Consider the following 18268-nt stretch of genomic DNA (forward strand, 5'->3'; position numbering starts at 1 on the left):
AGCTTACATCTTGATTTTGTCAGCTGTTGGAACTTCCTTCAATAGAAATTTTGATTAGATTACATACAGTGTGGAAACAGGCCCTTCGGCCCAACAAGTCCACACTGACCTGCCGAAGCGCAACCCACCCATACCCCGACATTTACCACTTACTTAACACTACGGGCAATTTAGCATGGCCAATTCACCTGACCTGCGCATTTTTGGACTGTGGGAGGAAACCGGAGCACCCGGAGGAAACCCACGCAGACACGGGGAGAATGTGCAAACTCCACACAGTCTGTCGCCTGAGTCGGGAATTGAACCCAAGTCTCCGGTGCTGTGAGGCAGCAGTGCTAACCACTGTGCCACTGTGCCGCCTACTAAATAAAAGATACTAGAGAAACTCAGCAGGTCTGGTAGCATCCTTGGAGAAACAAACAGAGTTATAACTTCTTCCACATTTGAAATGTTATCTCTGTTTCTAGTGACTGCACTGTTTTGCTTTCATTGGAATTTTCTTAGGTAATCTGAGATGTAACTTCAGCAGAATCCCCAGAAAGGTAACATAAAACAGCCACTCATACTTTTTTTTGACAAGATTTCTAAAAAACTTCATGAAGATTCTGTGAAAATTTGTGTTTATCCAGTCTATCTTTTGTAGAAAGGTGAATTCATGCTGTCTGATATATCCTGGGTTTCTGTTGTGATCCCTGGTTACACTATTGTTTCCCTAGATAATAATGGGAAAAGAAGTTACAAGGCAACAGATTATAAGGAATGCAAATTCATCCTAGAGGAATGACTGAACAATACATGACTGAGAAAACATCAATTACAAGAATAAAGATCTGAAATAGATTTCCTATGCAAGATGAACACACTCCACAAAACCTAATCTGGTTTCACCAGGTTTATATAATCAGACTCAGATAACTACAGTCCCACAGCCTTACATCAACTTTGGATAAAGTAACAGAAACCATAATAACTAGACTAGAGGATTACCTGCTTAATGATAGTTAAATATACCAGCTAGTTTGGGTCAGTTTAGCTTGATCCAACCTTTTCATTTCTTAGGTGACATTGCAACTAAACAGATAATCACAGTTCTTAAAATAAAGTTTATTTGGATTTCCAAAAATGCTTTTTGACAAACTTCCATAAACCTGAAACTGTTATATAATTGAGCAGATAAATAGAATGCATTACTGACAAAAACATATTGGATCACCACATATAAATGATGAGGGAAGTAGAGTTAGCAGAATGTTGCTTTGAAACAAATCTGGAAGTGACAGTTAATATTCAACATTGACTGCAATGTTGGTGTCAGTACATTTTTACTCCTGGAACGCTGAGGAAAGAGCCCTGCACTCTTTGCAGTTCCCTCACTTCTTTGGTGCTGTTGCATTCTCAGTCTGAGGTGCATCCTCCTTTAGTTGTTATGGGTCTTGAATGGTACTGAGGAATGCCATAAGTACCACTATGGATAATGTCATTTGGAATGGCAGGCAGAATCTGGAAGGAGTGGCAATTTGTTTTTACACTGAGAGTAAATAGTATACTTACAAGAGGAAGTGATGGCACAGGGATAATTACAACATTTAAAAGACATTTGGATAAGTACATGAATAAGAAATGTTTGGAGGGATATGGGCCAAGCACAGGTAGGTGCATCTAATTTAGTTGGGAACATAGTTGTTTCCAAACTGTATGATTCAGAGTGAGATCTAACATCTAGTCTTCCTGAAAATCTATTTGTTAATGTCTCTTATATCAAGGCAACTTGTAACAAATTGCTAACATACAATAAGTTCTAATAAACAGGAAGTGCTGAAGAAACTCGACAGCATCTGTGAGGCGAGAAACAGAGATAATGATTTTGCCATTTTTCAATCTCCAGTATCCACAGTATCTTGCTTTTATTGTAAACAGTATCTTATTTGCTACAAGAGACTCTTCTAGTTAGACCAGGACATAGTTTCTTCTACCACTCACCAAGTTGGTCTTAAAGAGGATGGTAGGAGAAAGTGAGGACTGCAGATGCTGGAGATCAGAGCTGAAAATTGTGTTGCTGGAAAAGCGCAGCAGATCAGGCAGCATCAAAGGAGCAGGAGAATCGACGTTTCAGGCATAAGCCCTTCTTCAGCAAAGAGGATGGTGGCAGCAACTTTCATTATGAACAGCAGCTCATACAGCCAGACAACCAAGCAGAGCAAGAATGGGATATCATGGGAATGAGCACCAATGGGAAACCACAGTTGATGGATATCTTGTGCTGTGTGGAGGTATTTGCTAATGTACAGAACACAGGATGGCCCCTTACTCTAAGACAATAGCGTTCCATTCCAAATAAACAGGGTAATATATGGCAACCAGAAATAGCCTAAATAAGATAATTAATTTCACCAAAAAGACGGAACAAACAGCTTTATAATGATAGCTGACAAATGCCAATGGTATGATGCATCATAATTCCCAAGTTAGGAAGGACAATTCCAGAATGCCCTGAAATGAATTCCCTAACATGGCTTGTAACATGGAGAAGTTTAGACAAGTCCTCAGTTTAATATCTTATCCACAAGATGGCACCTCCCAACACTTCTTCAAGACGGGACACTGAAATGTCGGTGTAGGTTATTCACCCAAGTCTCTAGAGTGGGACTTGAGCCTACACCTTTCTGACTAAGAGGTGGGAGAGTTATTATTGAGACAGGGCTGAGGAAAGAGCTGACTGCTCTCCAAAGCAGCATTCCTTCAACCAAGACTGCAAGAAGCAGCTTAGATGGTCGCTCATTCAGTTTGTGTTCTTGAGATATGCTGTGCATGAATTATGTGCTGAACTGTTTGTGTAACAATAGTGGTGATGAATTGGTAAATAAATTAGTTGAGAAATAACTCCTTTATTTATTCATAAAGTGTTACATTGTATAAGTTAGGAAGTTTTAATATTATTCTTAGGTTATTCAAGCAAGTCAAAAAATAATTCACCCACTGAAATTATATTTTTGATTAGAAAGTAATAACTTGAATTAATATAGTTTATGTAGCAGCTAATCATGTCCTCAGTTCATTCCAAAGTCCTCAATCAAGGAATTTCTTGTAAATGCAGTCACTGTTTTAATGTAGATCGGTGCATTTGTGCACATTGCAATTCCACAGTCAGTAAATTAGATAAATGAACAATTGAACTGATTTCTTTGGTGCTTTTCATTGAGACTGGAATACTGAACAGGAGAGCATGAAAGCTCATTCAAATAATGTCACAGGACCTTTAGTATTCACCCAAACAGGCAGATGTGCATCTCAACCAAAAGACACTTGAGTAGGTCTCCTTTGAGCCCTAGCTGGAAGTCTGTCAGGTGCAACATACCTGATCTTGCAAGGACTTTCATTGGAGTGCATGTATGGTGCAGAGTGGATTAGGCTTCATAATAAAATGTGGTACTCTTCACAGCAACAAGTCACATAATTGTATGTAATGACTTCAATAATACACCCTTATATTGAACAGTTTATTGTATTACTAACAAGAGTTTAATGAACTAGTCAATGGAAACATAATTCTGCAGATGCTGGAGATCTGAATGAAAAGCAGAAAATGCTGGAGAAACTCAACAGATGTGGCAGTGGAGAGGGAAAAAGAGTTGGAGTTTCAAGTCCATTGTTCAAACCTTCTGGTACAGAGATTAGACATGAGCACAGTACCACAGAACCCTCTTGAATCCTGCCAGAAACCCATATGCTGGAACTTCTAAATGATGGCTAACAATGGTTAGCGTGCTTGTGGTCTGTATAAAAACAGTGCACTTATGTGTCGGAAATAGTTAAGTATGAAGTCCTTCCTACAAAGAGCATGTGTCGCTGCATGCTCAGATGGAATGGGTGCGTCAGCCAAGGTCAGTGGAGCAGAAAGCAACATCCAGTCTTTAATGGTGTTCTCTTTGGTAAAACTGTATGTGTTTGTTCCAGAGGCATGTTAACTAACGATTGAAAATATATGCACATTTTCTGTCATACAAATAAATTGCTTTCCTTGATGGAATTCCTTCTTTTGGTAGAAGATGCTGCCGTAGTCCTTGTTTCACTGAGCAGCTGTCATTCTGGCCAGCACAAGGGCTGTGTGCTGTTGTTGCAAAATCTAAACCTATTTATGTGGGAGAGGTTTACAATCTGATGTTAGCTCACATAGAAATGAAATCTCTCCTTATGCCTAAAGAATGAGCAATTTTGCTCTCAATATTTACCTCATTAGTGTCTGCTTTGGAGATTGAAGGTTCAAAGGAATTAAGGGGAACAGATACAGAAGTTGGCATAAACTACTCCCAAAAGGGGGAGAGTAAAAGGAGTAGGAGAAAATTACATCCAGACCTAACAGCAGTGAAATTAGGGAAACATTTGTCATGGTAAGGCTAATAGAAGCTTCTTTTTCCACAATCAGCATTGGATGTTGTTATTTTAAATAATTTTTATTAGGTAATGACATCGGTAGAAATGAGCAAGAGTGGATTTGGATTTAAAACATAGATCAGCAAGGAAATAGCAGAAGAGTCACAGAGTCATAGCGATGTCCAGCATGGAAACAGACCCTTCGGTCCAATGCATCTGTGCCGACCAGATATCCTAAATTAATCTAGTCCCATTTTCCAGTACTTGGCCCATATCCCTCCAAACCTTTCCTATTCACATATCCAGCCAGATGCCTTTTAAATGTTGCAATTGTACCAGCCTCCACCACTTCCTCTGGCAGCTCATTCCATACACACACCACCCTCTGCGTGAAAAAGTTGTCCCTTAGGTCCATGTTAAATCTTTCCCCTATCATCCTAAATCTATGCCTTCTAGTTCTAGACTCCCCAGCCCAGGAAAAAGACTATCCATGATTTTATAAACCTCTATAAGGTCACCGCTCAGCCTCCGACACTCCAGCGAAAACAGCCCTAGCCTATTCAGCCTCTCCCTATAGCTCAAATCCTTCAACCCTGGCAACATTCTTGTATACATAATGTTTTGACCAATAAGGGAAAGCATACCAAAAGCCTTCGTTACTATCCTATCTACCTGCAACTCCACTTTCAAGGAACTATGAACCTGCACTCCAAGGTCTCTTTGTTCAGCAAGTACTCCTGGTCCTTAGTTCCTGTGATTAGTTATTAGGCTGAATGAAGAGAGAAGTAAGCGATGTAGAACTGAATGAAAGAACCAAATTGAAATGGAGAGGAGAATACCTGGAACTTCTTCTGTGTGGATAATTGAATGGAACTGCTTTCATTTTTCAAATTATATTTTATTCTCTGGGTTCCATCAAGTATCTCACTTTCTATTGTTCTACAAGTTTATGAAAACAAACCAGAAAGCAAAAGATTGTTACAGCATCTGCTCAATGATTAAAATCTCTGAGGTTGAACATCCATTCATGGTGGTGAGGTGTGGAATCTCTGCAACTTAGAAATTACTCAACCTGAAATGGATTCACTATTTTCGATTCCAATGTGGTTTCCTGCACTGTTAGGGACACGGCTTGGGCATCAACAGAACAGGTTACATAGAGTGGTGTCTGTTGCCAGGTCTGGCCTGGTCAACCCCTCCTGACCTTTGGGGACATGTTATTAATAAATTCTCACCTCAAGCCTTGGACGATCTAGGCCATGATCACAAATTGACCCCTTCAGGTCCAGAATACAAGAATGTTCAGGGCGGCACGGTGGCACAGTGGTTCGCACTGCTGCCTCACAGCAACAGAGACCTGGGTTCAATTCCTGACTCAGGCGACTGACTGTGTGGAGTTTGCACATTCTCCCCGTGTCTGCGTGGGTTTCCTTCGGGTGCTCCGGTTTCCTCCCACACTCCAAAGATGTGCGGGTCAGGTGAATTGGCCATGCTAAATTGCCCGTAGTGTTAGGTAAGGGGTAAATGTAGGGGTATGGGTGGGTTGCGCTTCGGCGGGTCGGTGTGGACTTGTTGGGCCGAAGGGCCTGTTTCCACACTGTAAGTAATCTAATCTAATCTAATACCATTTGATGATTTCATCAAGCATTCAGGCCATTATTGATCTGATAGTTACTAGGAGTGCCAGCTCTCCTGTGCCACTGCCCTTATTTGGGTTGGGTGGATGTGGCTTTGTCCAGATAAGACCAAATGAGATTTTCATGTATGGGATATGCTTACATCCCAGCTCTCCTTTCCATTGGAAGGGTTGGGAACATTGTAGGTTTTTTTGTAGCCTTGAAAACCTTAGGGATGATTCTGGATTAATATCAGCTATAGCATTTCATTGAGCATTTCAGTGTGTGAGGGAGTGATTTGGAGTTTGGGAAGTTCTCCATTTTGAAAACAGGTAACCGCTGGCGACTTCATGTTCTTTGACAATATCATAGAAAAAAAGTAAGTGGATTTATCTCTAACCCTTCTCAACAGACTTCCTGTGGGGTCATGTATTTAGACTTTCAAATATTTATAGAAAGAGTTTCAATAAAAGGATTGTAAAGAGATTAAAACCCACAGGGGTCCAAAAGAAATCTGTTTAATGGATGAGAGATTGTCTAAATAAGTTAGGAACAAGGAGTATTCATTAGTGACTGGGGGAGGCAAGTGGATTGTTGATCTTCTTCAGCTTTATGAATATCCTCTGTATAAAAACCAAATGTAAGCTTGTCAAGTTTAATGATGATACTAACATAGGAAAAACTGTGGAAACAGAGGGTTCAGCTAAAATTGGCAGAAGGATTTAAATCAGTTGTACAATTGGACAGATAAATGGCAGAGAAAGGAAGAGATAAACAGATGGTGAACATCTCTAAGAGAGTCAGGAGAGGTGACTGAAAGCTTTACTAAAGATTTGGGTTACCAGAATGTTTTTAAAGACAGATGGTTTGAGTGAGATAATTGAAGCATCAATTCAGCTGAAAGTTCTCCACCCATGGCAGAGCTGAGGGAGGGGGTTATGCGTATGTTGTGTGTAAGTTACCACAAGCTATCTTTAACAGCTATTCATTAAGAAATGTCATAAATACTGAAATAATTACTTAAACTTTATTGCATGTAGCAACCAAAGTAAGACTCCTCAAGGAAGCAGGTTAAGTCTCACAATTCAACTTAGCTATTACCCGATTAATGGTGGGATTTACCTATGACTCCAGACACCAATGCCTGTCCCTGGATGTTCAGGTTCCATCCTTGTGTAATGTTCTGAAACTGAAGAATCCTGAGGCTGAATTCTTACGAAATTTCTATCTTGTAAAATTTCTGATGTGACATCATTAATGATCCTTTAGTTCCATTCATTCACAACACTTCTGGAGTCCTCAAGTCTGAGGCTTGCTTTCTTATGAGATGTAGCTTTCCTGTTCCTTGTCACATTTGGTGTTAACTGTCTGTTCAAAACATGACTTTCCTGAAATGAATCCATTTACCGCAGGACACTCCTGTGCACCCAGTTTTAATTGTCATGAGACAACAGGTTATCAAGCAGTGTTATCTTCCTCTCTCCCAGGAAACAGCTTGTTTATGTTACTTTGACTCCTTCTTCCTAGGTAGAGTTATTTAGCATGTTGCTTCTCATTCCTTTATCACAGTTTCTCTTTGTCCCTTTCATCTCAGGAAGCAGTTTATTCCAGAGAGAGAGAGAGTTATTGATGATTCTTTTGATCTCTGAACAGTTATTAAAGTTTTTTGCAAAGTTTGTGAAGGCTTGTAGCTCAGGTTGAGGTTTATGGTGTAGGTTTTTCGCTGAGCTGTAGGTTTGATATCCAGACATTTCATTACTTGGCTAGGTAACATCATCAGTGGCGACCGCCAAGTGAAGCGAAGCTGTTGTCTCCTGCTTTCTATTCATATGTTTGTCCTGGATGGGGTTCCTGGGGTTTGTGGTGATTTCCACAGTGACATCACCACATGCCTTGGAGGTCGCCACTGATGATGTTACCTAGCCAGGTAATGAAACGTCTGGATATCAAACCTACAGCTCAGTGAGCAAATCTACACCTTAAAATTATTAAAGTTTTAAGGTTTATAGTATCATACATAGAAAGCATATTGGAGGGCGCAAGAAGGTTTGCAAAACAGGAAAACATTGTTAAGTGTGGTAGAGCCATGCATTGGTGGGTAGAGATCTGGCATGGATCAGGAAGGACAGGCTAAGGAGTGAGAATGAGAAGGATCTAGTGTAGTATGGGAATTGATGTGAAGGTGCCAGTGTTGGACTGGGTGGATAAAGTCAGAAGTCACATGACACCAGGTTATAGTCCAACAGATCAATTTGAAATCACAAGCCTTGGGAGCACGACTCCCTCGTCAGGTAAAATCATGAGAAGAATATGGGAATTGAAATACAGCACATTGCTTGAGTTGCAGTTAGAGGTCAATAAAACAACGGGAGGCATAGATATAGTGGTTAGCCAGAGACTTTTTTCCAGGACAGAATTGGCTATCATGAGGCATCATAAATTTAAGATGATTGGAGACGTCAGAGACAGATTCTTTACATAGAGAGTCATGGGTGTGTGGAATGCACTGTCAGCAGTGGCAGTAGGGTCAAATACATTAGGGACATTAAGTGATTCTTGGATAGGCAGATGGATAATAGTAAAATGAAGGTATGTAGGTTAGTTTGATCTTAGAATAGGATAAATGGTTGGCACAACACTGAGGGCCAAAGGGCCTGTCCTGTGCTGTACTGTTCAAAGTTCTATGTTCTACGTTCTATCAGAGTCATATCTTTGGCCTCCAGGAGGTTTTGGCTGTGCTGAGAAAGACCTAGTAATAATGTTCAACCTAAGAATAATTGTGTGAAGTTAATGGCATCATAAGCTAGACAGTGTTGGAATGGGAATGCTACCAGAGAGCCAGCATTAGGGATGATGGTTTATTTAATGGTGATAAATAGGCTGAAGAAGAAGGTCAACAGCAGGTTAATAACCATAATAATGCCATAATGGGTGGGAGACCAAAAGGTGGGAAGTTCAGATCTTGAGAATGAAGGAACCGGGTGCAAAGTTTAACAGAAAACCAGGATAAAGTTATGTGTGCTTATTGAGGTTAAATAGTTGGTCATGTCAGTGATTGAAACCTCAGATGTAAGAGGGATGAGATGGCATGTTTCAGGGACAAGTGGAGAGTTTACCATACACGATACCATAGTTGGAGCAGAAAACATCATGGTCTTGACAAGAAGAGAGATTCAAACCTGAATAGAGATAAATGATTTCAATCGGATCACCATTACAGAAACACGGTTACAAAGTGATCAAGGTTGGGAAATAAATATTCGAGAGCACACAACATTTCAAAAAGACAAATCAAATGGTAAACAAGCTGGGGCAGTCCTGATAATAAAAGAGAACCTAATAACAAAGGATCATAAGAACAGGAATAGGCCATTCAGCCCTTCAAGCCTGCTCCATCATTCAATATGATCATGGCTGATCTGTGACCTTAGTCCATATGCCTGCTTTGAGCCCATATCCCTTAACACCCTTGCTTAATAAAAACTTGCCTACCTCAGATTTAAATTTAACAGTTGAATCAGAATTGACTAGCATTTGAAGAAGAGAGTCCCAAATCTCCATCACTCTTTGTGTGTAGAAGTGCTTTCTAACATCCCTCCTGAATGACCTACCCTCATTCTTAGAGTATGTTCCCTGGTTGTAGAATCTTCAACCAGTGGAAATGGCTTATTTTTACATACCCGTCTTTCCCTGTTAATATCTTGGGTGGCACTGTGGTGAGCTCTGCTGTCTCCCAACTCCAGGGACATTTTGATTCCAGCGTTGGGTGACTGTGTGGAGTTTGCACATATTTCCCCCCTGTCTGTGTAGGTTTCCTCCAGATGCTCTGGTTTCATCCCACAATCTAAAGATGTGCAGGTTAAGGGGATCAGTCATGGTAATATAAAGTTATGGGGATAGGATGGAAGGCTGGGTCGGATGTAATGTTTTTTGAAGTATCCGTGCAGACTTGATTGGCTGGATGGCTTCTTTTTGCACTGTGGGGATTCTATGAGATGATTAGCCAATTGTGTGACAGATCTTGCTCAGGGAGCTGCTCCATATGAAGTGCTAAGAGAGAAGGTGTGCAGGATTTGGGTTGAACAAATATGTATGGAATGCAGTTCTGAATCATAAAGTATTTCAGGATCGAAAGAGGCCCTTTGGCCCATTGAGTCCACACCACCCAATAAGCATCTATCTATTCTAATCCCATTTCCCTGCACTTGGTCCATAACCTTATATGCTGTGGTGTTCCAAGTGTTCATCTAAATATTTCTTTCATGTTGTACTGGTTCCCTTCTCTACCACCCTTTCAGACAGTGAGTTCCAGAAAATCACCACCTTCTGGGGGAAACAATGCCACTTTAAATCCCCTCAGCCTCTTGCTCCTAACTTTATATCTATGCTCCGTGGTAATTACCCCTCCACTAAGAGAAAATATTTATTCCTATGGACACTATCTCCATCTGTCATAATTTTGTAGACTTCAATAATGTCCTGTCAGCCTTCTCCGGTCTGGGGAAATCAACCCTAGCCCATGTAGTCTTGCTTCATAACTAAAATGCTTCAGCTTCAGTAACATCATGGTGAATATCCTCTGCACCCTCTCCAGGGCAATCACATCCTTGCTACAGTGTGGTGATCAGAACTGCACACACTACTCCAGCTGTGATCAAACCAATGCCTATGCCGTTCCATCATAGCCTCTCAGCTCTTGCATTCAATGCCTCGAATAATAAACGCAAACATCCCATAAGCCGCCTTAACCATGCTGTCCAAATGTTCTATTGCCTTCAAAGATACATGCACTAGGAGATAATGAAGACTGCAGATGCTGGAGAGTCAGACTTAATAAAGTGTTGCACTGGAAAAAAACACAGCAAGTCAAGCAGTGTCTGAGGAGCAGGAGAGTCGATGTTTTGGGAAGGGTTGGTTCTCCTGCTCCTTTTCTTTCCAGCACCACACTATATTGACTCTATGTACATGCACAGCAAGCTCTCACTGATCCGCAGTGCTATCCAGGGTCCTACCATTCATCATGGACTCCCATTGATTTCAACCAGCTTATGGATTATCACCAGTTGTACTCTCAAGTATGTGGGATTAGGATCATACTTTAAAACTCTGGCCACCCATGTAGATCTGCAATTATTTTTGGACACTATCATTGAAGAGTTAGAATAAGCTAGATATTGTTTTTGAGGGATACGTGAGATATCATGTGCTGCAGCAGTTTGTCAACAATGTAACATGTTTGTTAAGATCTGGTCCAGGGTGCAGAGAATGATAATGCAGATGTATCAGTGTGGACAAACCTGCAGGACATGGTCACTGATAGGTTATTCTTACATTTATTAAACAGGGATGGCCAATTCTTTCTATGTACTTCTCCCTTGCTCAAGTTGGACTCTGAATTACTGTTGTGAAACAATGTTTCAATAATTGTCACAAATCAGCTTAGAAGGACTCTAGCCAGTTCTAGGAACATTGGTCATAGCTGTGAGGTCCAGTAACACCAGCCACTTAGCAAATGTAGTACAAGAACAGCAAGTTCCCAAAAATCAACTCAGCAGGTCTGGCAGCATCTGTGAAGAGAGAGAGAGAGAGAGATAGAGGTAACACTTCAAGTCTGTTATGATTCTTCTTTTCAACCCTCATCTTGGTCTGAAGAGAACTCAGAATGGACTGGAAACAATGGATAGAACTGACCCCACTGTGGCACAGGTCATGAGGAGAAACATTCTGAAGAAGACTCAGAATGGACTGGAAACAATGGATAGAACTTACTCCGCTGTGGCACAGGCCATGAGGAGAAATGTGGAAAACTGCAGAGGGAATGACAAAGATTAGAATTTCTACACTGAGAAAAACATTTCCAATTTTTCTCTTATACTTCAAATTGCCTTAGAATAGCACTAGTCAATCAAAGGGCTCTCCCAATTCCAATTGGCCCTCATCAGTCAGGAGCTTGGTCCTACCAGACTCCAGGGATCCGTGTCCTTGCAATCCAGGGATTGTGGTCAGTCCAATGCAGCCAGTCTAAGGGTTACAGATAGGCCAGTTGGATGTGCTGTAGAGATGTTAGTCTAGGCTGTGGGTCACTTTTCCTGCAAAGAGACGAAGGGAGGGACTGAGAATGATAAATGAAAGAGTAGTTAGGGGGGATGCAGGATCAGGAGAGGTGCTGTGGTATTCCCAGTGAGTGAGTAGGAAATGCAGGGAGCAGGAAGAGTTAGTAATTTGGAAGAATCCAGTAAGGGAGAGCTGTTACATGATGCATGCCATACTGAGAGCTGTAGCCCACGAGCTTTGGTGAGAGGTGTGTGCAGTGGCAGAGTTAGAGTGGGTGGTGGTGCTGCAAGTGTGAGATTGCAGGGAGAAGATGGTGCCACTTACTCTTGCTGCATGCAGATGATCATTGACCTTCTTCCTACATTGTGATCTGGTACACAACACTAGCGTGGGCCGTTAACCGAATCCAGGTTGGCAGTATCTTGTGTGTGTGAACTTTTATGATGGCCAAAAGAAAAATGACTAGCCTCCCCTCCACCACCCCATACACTAGTATCTCTTAGTACCTGTCCATGAAGGCGGGTGTGAGTTTTCCTTTCTGGACCACGAACTTAATTACAATGATTGAACTCCACAATGTGAGGGGCAGTTCCTAGTCTGCAGCATCTGAAGTGATGTGCAGCTGGGCTGCCTATATGGTGCCAACAGGGTAAACACGGGATAGTCCCAGCACTGGCAAACACTTACACCTCTTGCATTGCCAAATTTGACAAGGGCACAGAACAATCTGATAGATAATTAATGAGACGAAGAGCAGGAGAATGGGTGAGAAAATCACTCTGAGGCGTGGTAGCCTGGTTGTCAACAAAATACTTTTACTACAGTTGAGATATTCCTGCCCAAGACCACAGATGTTGCCAGACCTGCTGAGTTTCTTCAGCATCTTTTATTATTTCAAATTTCCAGTATCCACAGTATTTTGCCTTTACTTTAGCAAATGTCATTGAAGAAAAGAAGGACAGAGAAAATGGGGAATTACTGGTCAATTAGCTTTACATAAGTCATTGGGAAAATTCAGAACCTACATTAAAGATGTTCTAACAATATTAGGAAAGCATATTATAACTTGGATAAATTGATGAGATTTTGGAAACTCATGTTTGTTAGATTAATCAGAATTTTCAAGAATGTAGGGACAACCAAGTAAAGGAAATCAATAGACGTGATATATTTAGATTTCCCTAAAGGTGTTCAATAAGGTGTTGCACAAATGTTTAATAAACAAGATAAGGACTCATGACACGGTGGGGCCGGCGGTCAGTGATATATCAAATGAATTTGTTAGCAGAGAATAAGGATAAATCAGGCATTTTCAATTGGCGGCCGTAACTAATGGAATCTGCAAACATTAGTGCTGTTTACAATCTATACTGATAAGTTAATTAAAGGGACTCAGTGCAATGGGTCACAGAGATAAGAGCATAATATGTCTTGACATGATGTGGTGTGATATATTACTGAAGACCAGCCACTATCATGCTGTGTTAATTCTTGTAACATAAGGATGAGATGTGGGTCATGTCATATTGAAGAATTCATTGAACGTTTCTTAGAACACTTGTGTATTTGCATATGTGCACTGTAATGACAAGCACTTGCACGTCTGGGCTCAAGCTAAGCAAATTAGATGTGCTCCATCCACATACCTCAGTATGTCATACCGAAAGAGGAGAGAGCTCAGTAAACTGGAGACTAAGAGATTGACACTATTAGGTCACAATCTATAATAGAGTGATGAAATCATGAATACGTTCATAAAAGATGTGCTGTATGTCTGCTGTGCAACAGGCCTCGACACATCTCAATATGCTGATGATGCAAAGCTGGGTGGGATCACAAACTGTAGGGAGGACTCAGAGAGACTGCAAAGTGATATAGACAGGATACGCGAATGGCAGCACAACAGCACATTGAATATAATATGGTGAAGCCTGAGATTATATACTTTAGTCAGAAAAATAGAGAAGTGGCAAATTTTTAAAAAATACGAAGCTTATAAATGTTGATGCTTAGAGTAACTTTCGTGTATTCATGAAGAATACAAAAAAATAACATCTGGGTACAGAAAACAATCAGAAAAGTAAAATGATGTGTTGGCCATTATTGCAGGGAATTGGAATACAAGAATATTAGATGTCTTGGTACAACTGATGTAACTTTGGTGAAACCATACTCGAAATACAGTGTGCAGTTTCAGTATCCATGTTTAAGGAAGAACATGGTGACAGTATGGCAAAGGTTCACTAGACTGGTCCCTGGAATGAGACGATTGTCCTATAGGCTGAGTAAATTGAGCCTGTATTCTCTGAAATTCAGAAAAATGAAAGGTGATCTCATTGAAGTTTTCAAGAGTATGAAGGATTGAGCAAGTGTGGATACTGAGACAATTTCACATGACTGGGGAATCTAGAACAAGGGAACACTATCTCAGGATAGGGGATCATTTAGGATTGAGTGAAGAAGAAATTTCTTTATTGATTCTCTAACGCAGAGTTCTGGTGTGCTATCATTGAATATATTGCTACAACACAGGGATAGCAAACCAAACCAAATCAGCCTCACTATCACGGAATTCGAAACACAATGAAACTAAAACATTCAATGACCCTCAAAAATTCCCAATTGTTTCTAAACAGACTTTATAAATAACAGATCTTGTACACCAAGTTTGTTAGTTAAGCAAAACCAATTTAATGTTAATGATGTAACTTTAGCAGAATGAAGAAGAAAATGGCAATCTAATTAATATTTATGATCTAAGCTCAATAATCTTCAATCACAAACCCCTCACTCTCACACTGGCAGACAGACTGACACAGTTAAGGGGTAAATTTTTAACAAATAAAAGCCTTCTAATTTGCCAGCTCAATAACTGTTTCAATGATAAATGCCAGACCTTCATGAAATCTTTAGACAGTCAGTGGTATTACAGGCTTGAAAGACTGATTATTTCTTGAATTCCAAATTTAACAGAGAATGTGTACAGGTTCTGCAGACTTCTGGAGACTTTTCTTATTTCCTACAATTGGGATTCTTTTATTAGAACTTTAAACAAGTCAATAACTGGATAATAATGAGAGAGAGCAAAGCCTAAAACAGTTGCCCAGTTTCTCAAGCTTCTAAAACAGAAACTGCTTCTTCCCCAAAACTCAGTTTGAATGAGTTCACTCTTTTTTTTAAACCTTTTTCAACATTCTCTGTGGTTGACTGGTCCTCCTTTAACTGACCAACTCAATATCCAACTAACAGACAGTTTCTGAGCATAACAACAGTGCTGAATCATCCACGGTGTTCTTAGAGCAGTAATTAACCTGCACTATCTTTCCAGGTCAGTTCCCAATAGCAAACATCTGTCTTTTGTCTTGATTTTTGTTCTCTGTCTTTTTTTTTAATAAACACTAAGCTGCTGTTCAAAATTCAATTGTCAACGTCAACTTCCAGATCTAAACTAAAAATGAGAAAAATAAAAGAAAAATAATGGTGCTTTCAAGAATATTTAAGTATGAAAAAGACAGATATTGGCTCCATCAGTAACTCAAAGATGTGGGGAACAGGCAGAGGAGTGGAGCTTAATAAACCTAAGATTATTCTGAAGGACAGAGTAGGCATATGGTCTTCTCCTGCTCCTGTGTTAGGGGATATTGGAGTTGGTTGGAGGAGTGGAATCAACAAGATTGAGACTCTGCAAAGGGCAAATTTTGAATAGCATGTAAAGGAGAGAGAAGGTTAAGTCTTTGTAAAACACAGCACGCAGCTTTAATCAGTTCTAGCTACAACACCGCAAAAAGCTACAAGCATTTGAGAGTTTACAGAAAAGTAACACAATTAATGGCGGGCGAATAAACCACAAGGAGAGATTAGATAAACTCCATATTGTGGAAATAAGGAAGTTGGATATCTTATGAAGATATAACAATATTAAATGGCCCAGAGAACAGAAAGTTAGATTAACATTTCAAAGTTGACTAACAAATAAATAAGACTCAAAGATGTAAACTTAAATTTTTGAAAAGAAAACTTACAGCAGGTATTGGGAATAACTCAACGGATGATAAATGTTTGGAAGAATCTGCCAGTAATGATTGTTAGGGATACTCAGAATACTAAAATGACAGTGTTTCGGAGGAATGAGCTTTGATGAGCTAAAGGTCTTTTCATGTTCTTGGCTTTTCTTCTGTTCTTATGTTTCCATCTCAGTTGGTAGTGCCTGCGGGTTTGAGAATATCCTGTGAGAAAGAGAGCAAGCTTATGTTTCTCTCTCATCCTAGCCTCAGTAAGAGCAGATAAAAACTGTATTATTAGTTAGACATTCTGAGTGACAGCCAGGGTTTTGTGAGAGACACATTGCCTTGTGCTGGCATTGTCCTCTTCATAAATGATTCAGGCAGAGCTGAGGAAGATAAATTTGATGTTGTCTCAAGTTACCTCTTTCTCTCAATATCCCAAAACTGTTTGTTACTGGAGTCTCACTATTGCCTTGTCTCAATAACAAAAGAATGTCTTCGTCTTTTAGCACTTGTGTGACATCTGGCATGGGTTCAGTTTGTAGCAAGCCTCCTCAGTTGCTGAGTCAAGGCCCCCAGCTACAGGTCATGGGGGAGGGGGAGGGCAGGATGGCACTGAGAGTTTGCAGATAAAGGTAAATGTCAGCATCTTCCGATTGTGTTTCTGCAACTAATAGCAAAAAACTTTCATACACAGCCAATAGATGTGATGTGAGGCAAGTGCTTTCAGCTTGCTGCAATCTTGACATTGAAATCAGATAGTTCCCCATCACACTTCAGTCTTCAGCATGACATTTTAGGACAGCTAAATTGTGCCAAAAAGTTGGTTTGGTGCAATAAATTTCCATTCAAAAAGAGCTAAGTGACAAAAAAACCCAATTGAAACTGTGTTGCACCATAGCTATGCTACACTGAAAGAGCACTTCAGTTTTAGTAATACTGACTTTCATGTGACGTGCCACTAAGGCTGGTCTGTATTTTCAGCTGGATGTTAATAATCCCATGTTTGGTTTCTGTTCTTGGAAGATCTCAGTTACAGCAATGGTGGGAATACTACAGTTGGTCACCACAGTATGATAATAAAAAAAGGGGTCAAAAATATCAATGACTATTCAGTAACTCTTGCTGAGATGTGGATGAAAAGCAAGATTATTTTCGAGGGTGTTACCCTCCTGGGCAGTGGGATTCCTCTCACTGGAGCTCTGGACAGTTAGATTCACAGGAAGAGGATTGTGTTTCTGTTATTTTCAATCACCTCTTTTTAAAATTTCTGCATTAATGATCCTTTGATAAGTTCCCAGATGATGACTCCCAGCAACTTATGGCATTTGCTACCTCTACCAGAATATGGAATCAGGCATGGGTTGTCTGAGCATCTCACTGCCACTAATCCTCCTTTGCTTCAGTTTGGGCCCAGTGATTAGTGATAGAGGATACTCCACCATTGTCTAGCTACAGGAGAGGCATTGTTCTTAGGTGAGAAGCAGGTTTATTGCATGATAGCAATAAGAACAACTACTTTTGGTCAGGCTGAATTACAAGAACCTAAGGGGACTGGTACAGATACATCTACTTCCTGAGAAAGCTAAAGTAGAACTCATTGTCTCATACACTGTTTGTGACAAAAGTAGGATGGGTTGAGTTCATGTAGTATGTACAATTAATCCTTCAGAAACATTACCTTGCACAATAACTCCCTCCAAGCTGTATTTCCCTATAATTAAATCAATATGCAATCATGTACATAACTATATTACATTTAATACTATGCCATCTTTCCCAGTCTCTGACTAAACAAATGCAGACAGAATGGATGTTTCACACTTTGCTCAAAATTCACTCTCTTTGGACTTGGAAAGATGCTAGGTATCTGTCTAAACTTCTGTGGACCCTGGTTCTGATCAGTGGATGACTTCTTTTTGTAAGCTCTTGGACCTCCTTCATAGAGGATGTTGTACTTTGTAGATGTTGTTGGTTGGTTACCATGTCTGGAGGACCAGTCAATCTCCTGAGTTTCCTGCTGGGTAGACAGCTGCTCTGTTTCTCTCGCCATCCTGGATTTCTGGATCAGGCAATTACTTTCTAATTGCAGGAGGTGTTGTTGTTTTGTGGTCTCCTGGATACTTAGATCTTGGCAGTATCTTCATCTTGACCATTTGCTGGATCAGTAGACATTGTTCTGGCTCACAAGCAGCTCATCTCCCACACATAATTGATCAGTCT

This window comes from Hemiscyllium ocellatum, chromosome 28 (genome assembly GCF_020745735.1).
Source record: "Hemiscyllium ocellatum isolate sHemOce1 chromosome 28, sHemOce1.pat.X.cur, whole genome shotgun sequence".
In the NCBI taxonomy this organism is placed as follows: domain Eukaryota; kingdom Metazoa; phylum Chordata; class Chondrichthyes; order Orectolobiformes; family Hemiscylliidae; genus Hemiscyllium; species Hemiscyllium ocellatum.